We start from the raw sequence: 14,974 nt of genomic DNA on the forward strand, positions 1-14,974 counted from the left end.
CTTCTTTGTATATTCATTCGTTTAATCAACATGTATCCATGCTTACCTTGTGCTAGATTTTATACAAGGAGCAGGGGACACACAGGTGATCAAAGCAGGGAAGGGCTTTCCTCTCACAGACTTTGTATCTGGCAGAGGGCATAGTCAATAAACACAAACAGAAAAATATCAGATGGTTGGTTAAGTGCTTAGAACCCCCTGGCGATGTGATAGCAGCTGGGGATCGGAGATCTAATCTAGATCAGGTGGTCCTGAGGGGCTCTCTGAGGGCTGACTGTTTGAACTGAGACCTTACAGGATAAGGAGGCGGCCATGGAAGATGCGGGGAGGGAGGGGAATTTCCAGGGAGAGAGAGGAAGCTAGAGGAAAAAACCCTGAGGCCAGAACCATTTCAGTGTGTTTTAGGAACTGAAAAAAGGGCAGGTGGTAGGAGCCCGTGAGCAAGGGAGAGGTTTAAGAAGTGAGGGCAGGGGCTTCCCTGGTGGCGCGGTGGTTGAGCGTCCGCCTGCCGATGCAGGGGACATGGGTTCGTGCCCCGGTCCGGGAGGATCCCACATGCCGCGGAGCGGCTGGGCCCGTGAGCCATGGCTGCTGAGCCTGCGTGTCCGTCCGCAACGGGAGAGAGCGCAGCGGTGAGAGGCCCGCGTACCAAAAAAAAAAAAAAAAAAAAAAAAAAAAAAGAAGTGAGGGCAGAGAGATAGGTGCTCCCATTACTAAAACCATGGAACAAATTACCCTCAAACTTGTAGTGTAAAACAACCAACTTATCTGACTCACGATCTGATGGCTCAGCAGTTCGTTTAGGGCTCAGCCAGGCAGTTCTCGCTGCGGGGGGGGGGGTGGTCTATGCCGAGACCATGAGACAGTGGTGGGGCTGTGGGCAGCTGAAGGTTGGATGGGGCTGGATGTTCAGGTTGGCAGGCGACACTGGCCGTCAGCTGGGAGCTCAGATGGGGCTGCCCGTGTGTGGCTGCCTCCACGCGGTGATCTGAGATGAAGTGCTCTTTTCTTGAAAAGCAAGGTTCCCAGGGGAACCAGGTGGAAAGGACACCGACTTTTTTTTTTTTTCGTTGCGGAGCACAGGCTCCGGACTCGCAGGCCCAGCGGCCATGGCTCACGGGTCTAGCCGCTCCGCGGCATGTGGGATCTTCCCGAACCGGGGCACGAACCCGCGTCCCCTGCATCGGCAGGCGGACTCTCAACCACTGCGCCACCAGGGAAGCCCCTAGGGCACCGACTTTTAAGACTTATCCTTGAAAGTCACGTAGTCTCATTTTTGTCATACTTGGTTGGTCAGAGCAATCAGAAACCCGCACAGTTTCAAGGAGAGGGGGAAAAAGAAAAGATGACACGAATGCATTTCTACCCTAGATTCCTAGATTCTCAAACCAGTCCATAAGCACCCTCTGGGAAACGTACGGACTGATCGTCCTCAAAAATGGTTAAACACAGCTGTACCCAATCTAGCATTATGTATTTACTCTTTTAGACTATAACTAATTGAGTGTTACTTTAGTATTGCTTCAAGCATAGCTCACGTAGTGTTGGTGGAGATAGGGGAGAAAAAAAAATACAGCAGAGGGGACGGAGACCCCGCCTCTCAGCGAGAGGAGTGTCAGAGAGTTTTGGAGCCAGGTTTTAAAATCGCAGCACAGGTGATCTTAGCTCTTTGTACAGGTGGAGAAAATGATGCTTCCGGGCAAAGTGACTTGCCCGGGGTTACAGGACAGAGCAGGGCTGGGCTGAGTGAGCCAGGTCCCTCCCACATCTTTCCGACCCTCCTCGGCTCCAGCCACAGGGAAGGGAGGCTGCAGGATCAGAGTCTCACGACCCGCGTTTGGCTCAGACGTCTCCTCAGAGAGGCCTTTGGAACACTGCCCTGTTCAAGTAGCGCATGGCCTTCTGGCTCATGACCCTGATTTAGTGCCTTCACAGCCCTTATCACTCGGATTATGGGTTCACTGTCTGTCTCGCCTGCTCCCGGGAGCCTCGTGTGTCTCTCACCGCTGCCTTTGCAGCCTCCAGCCCCAGCGGGGCTTAGCCCGCAAGAAGCATCGGTGAAGCTCCCGCAAGGAGCCTATGGGTTTAACGCAGGGTTGGCTCAGCCGGTGCACCCGGCCTTCCTAACTGCCGCCTGAGACAGCCATATAGACATCAACGTGGTCCTCCCAGCAACCCTTAGGCCCATTTTATAGAATAGGAAATAAAGGCTCTGGAAGGGAGAACCAGGATTGGAGCTGCGGACTGGATCGTTTTTCCACTGACGACAGCCCTCTCCCCTTCTCCCAAACTTGTCACGGGTTAAAGAGGCAGTAAGTGGGGGGCTTTAGTCAACTGTGGGGTCCGACGGGGATGGCTGCGAGCGGTCTTTATTAAAATATGTGTGTCTGGGGACTTCCCCGGCGGTCCAGTGGTTAAGACTCGCGCTTCCACTGCAGGGGGTGAGGGTTCGATCCCTGGTTGGGGAACTAAGATGCCACGTGCCCCGCAGCGGGCCAAAAAAAAAGAAAAAAAACGTGTGTCTGTTTACATCACACCTTATCTCTGAAAGGACAGAGGCTTGCCACACCCTTTGGTGGCATCGCCTTCCTCAGTGGCACCAATGGTTGATTTTAGAAGAGGACCCTCGGGGAGTCTAACTGCAGTGTGTTGGCAAGTTTCATCACCGGCCAGCAGGATGGGTAGGCCCGGCCGGGCCCGTGGTCCCAAGGATCCGGCCGGAAAAATCCTCGGTCTCCCTACCTCATGTGACTTGTCCCCCTGCCAGCAGAGTGGAGCAACTGGCAGAGTCCCAGACACCACTCCTCTGAGTGTGCCACAAACAGCTTGTAAGACATGCGGGGGCCAACGCGTAATTACGGGATCCCAGACCTGGAGACAATTCTGCTGGTGCAGGAGCCGTGAGGCCACTAATGCCACTTGTGACACGAGTCCACAGTAACAGGAGACAGCTTCACTGAAGCATCTGTTTAAAAAAATTTAGCGTTCCCTACCCACCAAATTGTAATTTGTTCAGAATTTTTTTTTTTTTTTTGGTGGTATGCGGGCCTCTCACTGTTGTGGCCTCTCCCGTTGCGGAGCACAGGCTCCGGACGCGCAGGCTCAGCGGCCACGGCTCACGGGCCCAGCCACTTTGCAGCATGTGGGATCTTCCCGGACTGGGGCACGAACCCACGTCCCCTGCATCAGCAGGCAGACTCTCAACCACTGCGCCACCAGGGAAGCCCCAGAATTTTTAAACCTTATTTTTTGGCTCAGTTTCCTCCGGCTCTGCCTCACTCCCGCAAATTTGGAGAAAATCCATGAACTTCAATATCGAGGTATATATCTATCCCTGGAATGGTATCCCTTTTTTCTGCTTTTCGACAGAAAAAGTCCATTACACACACACACACACACACACACACACACACACACAGTACAAGGTAACTTCGCATAAGTAGTATGATCTTGTAGTAATAAACAGAGTTCGGTTGCTGAACATGTGAGAACACGTTGTAGGGTATAGGTTTGGAATTCTAACATTTAATAACGTTGGAGACAATGTCTAAAGCAATGATCCTCCAAATGATGTCTGAGGACCACTCCTGGTCTGTCCAATGTTTACTGGTCCCTGACAAAAAAAAAAGGACAGAAACCGGAAATAAGCATTTAGAAACTTCTTGAGCAATTTGACCTTTTAATGACATCCAGCAGTGGATTCTGTAGACGTCATTTATTTTACAAAACCCATTGGGAAGAAGACGGAAGCCTGGTCCTTCACCACACATAGAACTCACCTAAAATTTTTTGTCCATGATGTGAGCTCTATCCAGAAACCCAAGACAGTTGGAAAACGACCATAAGAAGGGTGGGTACACAGCATTAAAAAAAAAAAAAATCGACAGAAGCTCTATATACAAATAATACCTCCTTATAAAATGGAAGATCCCTTTTACAGTAGAAGCTAAGATGAAAATATCCAGGAATAAATGAAGAAGTGTGCAAAATCTTTATGATTGATTTTTCTCCCTTTAAAAACCGAAGACACAAGGAATTTTCTTGACAAAATTGAGGTGTTTTAGCTGATTAAGTAGGACTCGGACCACTTTGCAATAGTCCAAAAGAAAGCCAAGGTGTGAGTCCAGGAACTCACGGCTTCTTGAAGAGACTGAAAAACACACGTCTGCCACTATGAATCTGCCGATTCCAGATATTTCCTGTAAAGGGATCATACGCTATTATTCTTTCCTGTCTAGCCTCTCATTTAGCTTATGTTTTCAAGGTTCATCCATGGTGTAGCGCGCATCACGACTCCATCCCTTTTCATGGGCGAATAATATTCCAGTGTGCGGACAGACCACATGTTGTTTATCCATTCATCTATTGGTGGACACTTGGGTTGTGTCTATTTTTTGGGTGTTGTCAATAATGCTGCAGTGAACATGCATGAGCAAATATCTGAATTCCCGTTTTCAATTCTTTGGAGTGTATTCCTGGGAGCAGAATTGCTGGGTCATATGGTAGCTCCATTTTAACTTTCGGAGGAACCGTCAGACTGTCTGACAGCATTACACCATTCTACGTCCCATCGGCAATGTGCGAGGGTCCCAATTTCTGCCCATCCTCGCCGGCACCTGTTATTTTCCACTGTTACCATGAGATCCATCCTGGTAGGTGGGAGGTGGCATCTCACTGTGGTTTTCTCCTGTGTTTCCCTACTGATAGTGAGGTTGAGCATCTTTTCCTGTGCTTGTTGGCTATTTGTATATCTTCCCTGGAGAAAAAATCTCCAATAGATATTAAGAAAAATATTAGCAAAACTTAAAAAAATATTGATAAAGTATTCTAATAGAAAGCAAAGTGCTTGAACGTTTCTATTAGAATCACCTGGGGAATTTTTAAAACTCCCTGATATGCAGGTTGCAGCCAGTACAGATTAAATCGGGGTCTGCAGGGATTCCCACATCAGCAATTTTTTTTTTTTTTAAAGCTTCCCGGGTGGTTTCAATGTGCACCTGAGCCTAAGGACCCTGGTTCTTGAGCAGAGCATCTCAGACTTTACCGTGTCTATGAATCATCTACAGATCTGGTTCAAATGCAGGTTGTGATCCAGAAAGTTGGGAGTGGAGCCTGAGACTCTATTTTTTTTTTTTTGCGGTACGCGGGCCTCTCACTGCTGCGGCCTCTCCCTTTGCGGAGCACAGGCTCCGGACGCGCAGGCCCAGCGGCCATGGCTCACGGGTGCAGCCGCTCCGCGGCATGTGGGATCTTCCCGGACCGGGGCACGAACCCGTGTCCTCTGCATCGGCAGGTGGACTCCCAACCACTGTGCCACCAGGGAAGCCTGAGACTCTATTTTTAACAAGCTCCCAGGTGATGCTGATGCTGTCCAAATGGGGACGGCATCATGAATAGCAAAACCCTTCCAGGAATGCTGATGTCGAGGCTGCTGGCCCTTGGACCACATTTTGAATATAGCAGATGGACTGCTGCATCAGACCACAGTACCAGCATCTGGCATTTGCTAGGAATGCAGACTCTCAGGCCCCACCCCAGGCCACTGCCACGGAATCTGCATTTTACACGATTCTGGGTGCTTGCCAGGCGCGTCACCCTGGGATCAGCGCTGGTCTGGCGCTGTGGTCTCCCCAGCTGGTGGAGTAGGAGGCAGGCAGTGGGTGTCACCACTGCACAGCAACGATGAGCAAATGCTTCTCTAGCGCTCTGACCTTTCTCGGATCAAAAGCTCTGATTATGAGGGTGATTTTGCGGTTCCAGCCAAGTTGGCCGCACCCTTGATCATCTCGGAGCGCCCTGGTGCCCTGGAGATGGCACTGCAGGACGGGAATTGAACAGGACCGAGCTGAGAAAAAACGGCAGCAGCTCCTCCCTGACTTCTTGCCAATCGGTCCAGCTGTAACTGCCAGGACTGGCCGGGGCTCTTCCAGGGGGTCCTCCCCTGACCTCTGGCTTCCCAGATAAATGGGGGGTGTGAGTCACCCCAGCACCCCTCCCTGTGCGATTCTCTAACAGGACGACTTGGACGGACACTGGTGGGAGGTTCACGTTTATCGGCTGGAACCGGAGAGCGTTCATTCAATTACTCAACCAGCATTTATTGATTGATTACTGTGTGACGGGCAGCCTGCTAAGTGCTGGGGACACAGATCGAGGGCAAAGAAAACAGTCCGTGATGAAGCGTCACCCAAATGCATGAAAACTATGAACAAGTGCTACCGAGGAGAGCCGCCCGGTGCTCAGAACGGAGAGAAGAAGGGGCTTTGACCTTGCCTGGGAGGAGAGATCTAAGGGATAAACAAGCAGACAGCTCTGCGGAGTGGGCTGGGCAGGAAGCAAGTGCAGCGATTGTAAAACAGAAAGCACGGCTCTGTGTGTCTGCACGAACGACAGATTTCCTCAGTTTCCCCTTCTCCCTGGTGACAACGGGTCTTGGCCAAGCAAAGCGGGAGTTTATGGGCCATTGTGTCACTCGGAAAGTACCATCATCTCTTCTATAGGGATGGCCCCAAACTCCTGGGGCCAGCCCTGACCTCAAAGCCATCAGCAAGTGCTCCCTGAGTGTGTATCTTGCGCAAGACGTGGCCCCGGGTCATCCCGAGAAGTGCCAGCTGGGCGCTTATCTGCAAAGAGCCACTGCTCTTATTGCAAAGATTGGAAACGACCAAGGAAAAGAACAGGAACCATGCATCCTGGTTTACAAAACAGCCGCTTTGGGAGTTCAGAGGAAAGGAGGTGCTGAGGGAGAATGGAGTGGTCTAGTGGGGTGGGGGGCAGGGTGGGCCGGTACAGACAAGAGGACTAAGGGGGGCTGTGAGCCTGACCCTGGAGGGAAGGGTGGAGTGCCTTGTCTCAAATGCACACACCTGCACAGGTGTAGATACAGATGGGAACCCAGGTACGACTGGCTGCAGGGACCCCATTCCTCCCATACAACCAAACTGCTCAGTTGTAGACATGTTGAGTTTGCCAAGATGGCGGGCTTCTAGATGGATACGTCCAAAGGGCGCTCGCGGATGTGAAGGGATTGTAGAGGCTGTTGTCGTACCCTTTCATCCAGGACTGGACTCTTGTGTTCCTGTTCATGGAAGGTGGTCATCCAGGGGCTGCTCAAACACACCTGGTGATGGGATTCCCCACCACAAAGGGCCTCCCAGTTCTTTTTTCAGAGACGTTTGATTGCTTAAGTTCTTCTTTATCCTGAGCCAGTATCTCATTGCGGCGGCTTCTCTTGTTGCGGAGCACGGGCTCTAGGTGCGAGGGCTTCAGTAGTTGTGGCACGTGGGCTCTAGAGCGCAGGCTCAGTAGTTGTGGCTTGCTGGCTTAGTTGCTCCGCGGCATGTGGGATCTTCCCGGATCAGGGGTCAAACCCGTGTCCCCTGCATTGGCAGGCAGATTCTTAACCAGTGCGCCACCAGGGAAGTCCCCACCCCCCCTTTTTTTTTTAATGATAAACAAGACAGAGCCAAGAGGAGACCCATGAGATCTCACGACCTTTCTCTGGCTTGATATCAACCCATTCATCAAAACTTTGCATCTAGTCCTTCAGCGTCTTCTGAATCAGTCTCACTCAACTACCCTTGGCCCATAGTTGTCTAACCCGCCCAGAGGGGCATCAGGAGGACCTCTGTCAAATGTCTGGCTGAAACCCAGACATGCAGTCTCTTTAGTCTTATCCTAAAGGGAATAAGGAAGGGGAATGAGTTTCCTCTGGTATGAACAGTCTCTGTGGATCCAAGCAGTCTCCTAGGGACCATCTATCTGTGCCTTCTCCCAGAGCCTACAAGAGTGTAGAAGTTTTGCCCAGCCAGCCGTCCAGCTGTGCAGCTTCTAGAATCTACCCTTCCTCGCTTTTTGGCGAAGTGCGACAGCTGTCTGTTCATTTCTCCTCTCCTGGCACCTCCCCAGCCCTCGGGGCTCTCTGAGGATGGGGACTACGTCTGTCTTGGTCACTGTCCTGTTTGCTGCAGCGCCCCCAAAGCCTGGCAAAGAGAAGTGCTCAGTCAGGGTGTTGTCTGTGCTGAACTGAACAAGCTCCGATTCTGCAATCTCGTTCCCGAGTTCTGTCCATCCCAACCTGTCTCCTGCTGTTGCTCTTCTTGAAAACAAAACAAAACAAAACAAAACAACAACCAAACAAAACCCAGCATACTGTCTTTTGTAACTAGACAAGAAACACATGCACGCTAAGGATCCTAAAAATAACCAGACGAAAATCATCCACTGTTCGATGCGCAGAGGTAATGACTGCCAACATTTGCTTCCTGAGTTTCTGACTGAGATTTCCAACTGCTGGTAGAGTACTTCCATCAGGATGTCTCTCAAACATCTCAAGCCCTACCTGACCCCAATCAACCTCATCATCTTCCCCACTCACACTGCTTCTGAGTTCCCTAGATTGGTGGAGAGCTTCACCATTCACCAGATCACCCAGGACAGAAATCTCGAATTATTTTCCTTTTGACCCCCAACATCCAATTATTCATCGAGACTTGTCCAGTCTAGTTCCCTGCAATGTGGTTTTGCGTTGTTAGCCCGGCTTCCCTGGTCTCCAAAGCAGCCCCTTATCGTTGCTCATCTGAATGACTGCAACAATATTCTTACGGGTCTCCTAACTTTTAACCTTTCCCACCGGGGCAATCTAATCTCTACACAGCTGCTGAGATAAGACCATATTATCTCTCTGCTCAAAAGCCTTCAATGACACTCCATTTTCCAAAGGGAACTTCAGCATGACATTCAAAGCTCCACATCCTTTGGTACAAATCTCTATCTTCATTCTCATCTTCTACTCAAATGTCACCTCCTCCAGGAAGCCTCCTCTGATCTGGAGGGTCAAAAGTACCAACCCCCTTTCTCTGTTCTCCCATGGTGCTCTGGTCGGGTATCTTTAATAGGTCTTAGCAATCATCTTATGGTTTATCCCATGTATATCTTGCTCCCCCTCTAGATGAGGGACTCATTGATGCCGGGGACCACTTCATTTATCTTTGTGTGACCTGAGAGAACCACAGCGGTGTTCAGGTTGATTTCAAGATTCATCTGGGCATGAAAACTTGAACTCTGTAAATTTTAAATTGTTTTCTTTTTTAAAAGTTTCATTTAAAATTTGCATATTAAAAATTTTTTAAATATATCTATTTCCCAGGTATCCATTTTCTCTGATCTCCCTTGAGGAATCGCCAATCCCTTTCGCATTGGATACAGTTCAGTGGAGGCGGGGTGGAGTTTACAAATAGGAGTCTGCCCTCCCCAAAAAGGGAGTCTGTGACCCACGCTAGACCCAACTAGACTCTTCTTCCTCTGGAAACTGAATCTGGGGCAAAAGAATGAAGAGGATAAAAGTGAGTGAAGTTCTTGTCCATCCTCCCCGGCTCTCCTGTGGGACCGTCTGTCTTAGGGTTAGGGCCCCACCCCTTGTACGTTAGGTCACACTCTGATTCTTTTGCTAAGTACCAGATGGAAGTTCCAGGACTCCAGAGGGCTTTGCCATCCACCCATTCCGTCAAACACTACGTTAGGCCACATTCGCATCTACCCCGTAGTACTTCCAGTTCTGCCAGGGACAGGCTTCATCAACTTGTCTAAACATCCTGGACCTCTGGGCTGGCAAGGCTCACCTGGCGGAGGTGTGGGCGCCAGCCATTGGCTACAGTTCACAGTTCAGCGCAGTGGAGAAATGTGGGCACATCTGTTCATAACACTTGTCTTATTTGAGACACTGAGAGGGTGAGTTTCTCTCTGGAAATGTAACAGTAGGCAAGCAAAATCTCCCAAGAGGGACCTTTTAGAAGGCTAATTTAGAGACTGGTAAGTTCTCTCTCCTCATCCCAACCTACAGCTTAGCTTCCAGGAAAGGGTGTGGTTTGTTTTCACATACCAATGACTGTTTACTCCGCCAGCTGCTCCCTGGAGAAGGAGAATCATCATGTGATGGTGATAAGATCACCCATAACTTCGCGGGTGTGGTTCTCGCGTCTTAACTCTTGGGCTGCCTTGGTTCTAGCTCACTTCCAGGCCTGGTTCTCCAGATTCCTACTGCTCCTCTGAGCCCTGGATTGGTTAGGGATGAGTTTGCAGGCAGCAGAAAAAGAGTGGCCTAAATGTCAGAGGTAGACAGCCCAGGTCTGCTCTGTAGCTCCACAGAGTCACCAATGTTCCAGACTCGTCCTCTCTGCTCCAGCCATCCTCAGCACGTGGCTTCCATCCTCAAGGTCTCCTATGGTCGTAATTGCTGCTGTGGCACTGGCCATCACCATGATATTCCATACAGGAGAAACAAGGAAGGGAGGAGGGTCAAAAGCACTTTGCCAGCATGGCCAACCACTTAAAAAAAAAGCTTTCCCAGCATTCCAACCCAGTGATTTCCATTTATATCTTATTTGCCATAACATGACAATGCCTAGTTTTAAGAGAAACTGAGAAGTGCAATTTAGCTGGACACATTCCTAGCCTGAAAATCAGGCTTCTGCTAGGAAGGAAGAGGTAGACGATGGACGTTGGGTGGGCAGGTCTTGCGCTTTGTCTCAGCCTCCAATATTCTTCCTTCTTTTTGCCTAGATTAGAGTTACTTTCCATGGTTTTCAACCAAAGAAGGCTCACACTATATTTTCCTTCTTATAGAAACAATGCATTCAGATTTATTGTGGGAAAAAGGGAAAATACAGGTTAAAAAAAAAAAAGGAAGATCAAAATCACCTATAATCCCACTATTCAGAGATAAATATCATATTCATATTAATAAGTATTCTACTAACTAGTGGTTTTCTAGCTTAAAAAAATAAAATCTTAAAGGGATGCTCAGTTCACAAAATAGATAAAATGGAGCTGCTCTGATCGATGTTGGAATGGGAGGCCCAGACCCCTCCCAGCGAGGCCCCTCTCCTCTGGCTAAATTTTGGATTTAGCTGGGAAACGACAATTTTAAAGGGCTTCCCACTGGCCACTGCACGGATACATCGTCATTTACTTAATCAGTCCCCTATTGATGAGCACGTAGGTTGTTGCCAGTTTTCCATCGTTATAAACAAACTTTGTTACACACAAACTCTCTGAACTTTCCTTTCCAGGTAGCCAGGTTTGTTGGAGCTCATGTACTGCCTTGGAGAAGGTGGCAGGACAAGGGGACAGATGAGTCCTTCTTCTGCTTCTTTCTCTGCCATTTAGTGGCCTGACACCAAGGAAGTGTGTCCCTTTTCTTCCCTCATTTCCATCTTTAAAGGCACTGAATCTTTTCAGTGCATCCCCTCCTGGGATGCAGCCTTCCACGACACCTCCATTCGGTTTCATCCTGGGGTCTGTGAGAGGCCTACATGCGCCAGTATGGGGGTGACCACGCTGGCTGTGCCTGGGCTCTCTTCAGAATGGTTAGCGTCCAGGCAGTACTGGCTCTTCAGCTATTTTAAAAATGCTTTTTATTTTTAAGTTGTTCTAGATTCACAAGAAGTTTCAAAAAATATGCAGAGGTCACTTGTTCCCTACCTCCAGCTTCTCCCAATGGTAACATCTTGCATAATTATAGTACAACGTCATAACCAGGAAATTGACATTTGTACCACAGAGTTTATTCAGATTTCACCAGTTACGCGCGCGTGTGTGTGTAGTTTTATGTAATTTTTACCACATGTGTAGATCTGCGTAACGACCACCACAATCAAGATACAAAACTGGGCTTCCCTGGTGGCGCAGTGGTTGAGAGTCCGCCTGCTGATGCAGGGGACACGGGTTCGTGCCCCGGTCCGGGAAGATCCCACGTGCCGCAGAGCGGCTGGGCCCGTGAGCCATGGCCCCTGAGCCTGCGCACCCGGAGCCTGTGCTCCGCAACGGGAGAGGCCACAACAGTGAGAGGCCCGCGTACCGCAAAACAACAACAACAACAAAAAGATACAAAACTGATCACCGCCACCACAAAGATCCCCCTAATGGGAAGGATTGGGAGTTTGGGGTCAGCAGATGCAAACTCTCATATACAGGATGGATAAACAACAAGGCGCTACTGTATGGCACAGGGAACGATATTTGATATCCTGTGATAAACCACAATGGAAAAGAGTATGAAAAAGTATATATATATATATATATACATATAGATGTATAAAACAGAATCACTTTGCTGTACAGCAGAAATTAACACAACATTGTAAATCAACTATACTTCAATAAAATAAAAAAAAAGTCTCCCTTGTGCTGCTCCGTTATAGCCTCCTATCCGCTCACCCCCATGCCTAACCCCTAGAAACCACTAATCTGTCTCCATCACTATAATTTTGCCATCTGAAGAACGTTATATAAATGGAATCATATAATATGTAACCTTTGGGGACTCACTCCTCCCTTCCCCCCAACATAATCCCCTTGAGATGCATAAAAGTTCTTATGCGTATCAACAGTTTGTTCCTTTTTATTGCTAAGTAGTATCCCTGGTGTGGATGTAACAGTTTCCTTAAAGGCAACTAGGTTCTTTCCAGTTTGGGGCCCTACCAGTAAAATTGCTTGAACAGAAGTTTCTGTGCTCCATAGCTTTCACCTCTGGGTAAATGCCCCAAAGTGTAATTTCTGGGTTGTATGAAAAGTGCATATTGAGTCTTGTAAGAAAGTGTCAAACAGGGAGTTTCCTGGCGGACCGGTGGTCAGGACTCAGCGCTTTCATGGCCGTGGGTCCAGATTCAATCCTTGGTCAGGGAACCAAGATCCTGCAATCTGCTCAGCGCAGCTAAAAATCCAAACCGAAACAAAAAAACTGTCAATTTTCTGGAGTGGCTGTACCATTTTACTTTCCCACCAGCAATCATGTACAATCCGGTTTCTCCACATCCTTGCCAGGTTTGGGCGCTGTCCCTATCTTTTATTTTAGCCCTCTGGATGTAGTCACACCCCACTGTGCTTTTCACTGGCATTTCTCCTGTGGCTGACCATGCTGAAGTCTTTTCATGGGTTCATCTGCCATCTGTATATATTTTTCAGTGAAATATCTCTTCATGTCTTTCTCCCGTTTTCTAATTAGGTTGTTTTTTACTACTGACTTTTTTTTTTTTTTTTTTTTTTTTTTTTTGCGGTACGCGGGCCTCTCACTGCTGTGGCCTCTCCCTTTGCGGAGCACAGGCTCCGGACGCGCAGGCTCAGGGGCCATGGCTCACGGGCCCAGCCGCTCCGCGGCATGTGGGATCCTCCCGGACCGGGGCACGAACCCGCGTCCCCTGCATCGGCAGGCGGACTCCCAACCACTGCGCCACCAGGGAAGCCCTACTATTGACTTTTGAGAGTTCTTTTTTTTTCTTTTAAATAGATACTGAATACAAGTCGGTTGGTAAATAAATGGTTTGCAAATATTTTCTCCCACTTTGGAGCTTGTTTTTTTTTTTCACCCTCTTGATGGGGTAATTTTGTTTTCGATTGAGATGTAATTGACATACCATAAATTCACCCTTTTAAAGTGTACAATTGGGTAGTTTTTAGTATATTTGCGAAGTCGTGCAACTGATGCCTCTGTTTAGTTCTAGATCATTTTCATCACCCCTAGAATAAACTCCAGACCCATTCGTGGTCACTCTGCATTCTGTCCTTCCCCACAGACTCTATAAGCTGCTTTCTGTGTCTATGGATTTCCCGGTTCTGGGCATCTCATTTCATATAAATGGCGTCGTACGTACTCTACGTGACCTTTTGTGTCCAGCTTCTCCCACTTGGCATTATGCCTTCAGGTTTTACCCACGGTGTAGCATGTGTCAGTATTGCATCCCCTCCCATGGCTGGATCGTACCTCATTGTGTAGACACACCACATTTCATGTATCCATGGTTAGGAGTTGAATTGTATCCTCCAAAAGCACAGATGAAACCCTAACCCCTAGTTCCTCAGAAATGTGACCTTTTTTGGAAATAGAGCTGTTACAGAGGAATTAGTTAAAATAAGGTCATCCTGGGGTGAGCCCTTAATCCACGATGACCAACGTCCTCACAAGATACATAGAGAGAAGGTGGCCATGTGACAACAGAGGCAGAGATTGGAGTGATGCAGCTATAAGCCCAGAAATGCCAAGGATTGTCCGCAAAACCAGAAGCTGGAAGAGGCAGGGAAGGATTCCCCTACAGGTTTCAGCCCTGCCGAAACCCTGATTTCAGACTTGTGGCCTCCAGATCTGTGAGACAATATGTTTCTGTTGTTTTAAGTCACTTGGTTTGCTGTAATTTCTTTCAGCAACCCTAGGAAACCCAAACACCCATTCCTCATGTGATGGTTATTTGGGTTGTTTCCACCTTAAGGCTGTGAGGAATCATGCCGTTATGAACATTCCTGGACAGCTTTTTGTGTGGACACGTGTTTTCAATTCTCTGGGCTCCACATTTCAGAGTGGAATTGCTGAGTCATATGGTAACTCCAGGTTTAACGTTTTGTGTGTGCAGCAAAATGCACACAACATAAAATCTCTCATTTGCATCATTTTAAAGGGTACCCTTCAGTGGCATCAAGTAATTCACAGTGTTGCGAAACCATCACCGCTATCGCGTTTCAGAACTTTTTCATCACCCCCAACTGAAACCCCACCCATGAAGCAGTCACTGCGCCCCAGTCCCGTCCTCCCCCCTCCCCCACACCCCTTGCCCTCCCAGCCCCTGGAAATCATTCACCTCCTTGCTGTCTCCATGGATTTGCTATTGCGCTATTTCACAGAAATGGAATCACACCATTGTGTGTCCTTCTGAGTCTGGTTTCTTTCACTTAGCATCATGTTTTCAAGTTCAACCACATTCTAGCATGTATCAGTACTTGATTCCTTTCATGGAGGAATAAAATCTACCGTATGACAAATGAACTTATCTACGAAACAGTCTCACAGACGTAGAGAACAGACCTGTGGTTGCCGAGGGGAAGGGGCTGGGGGAGGGATGGATTGGGAGTTTGGGATTAGCAGATGCAAACCCTTATACATAGAATGGATAAACAACAAGGTCCTACTGTAGAGCACAGGGAATGA

This window comes from Orcinus orca, chromosome 16 (assembly GCF_937001465.1).
Source record: "Orcinus orca chromosome 16, mOrcOrc1.1, whole genome shotgun sequence".
NCBI classification, from domain to species: domain Eukaryota; kingdom Metazoa; phylum Chordata; class Mammalia; order Artiodactyla; family Delphinidae; genus Orcinus; species Orcinus orca.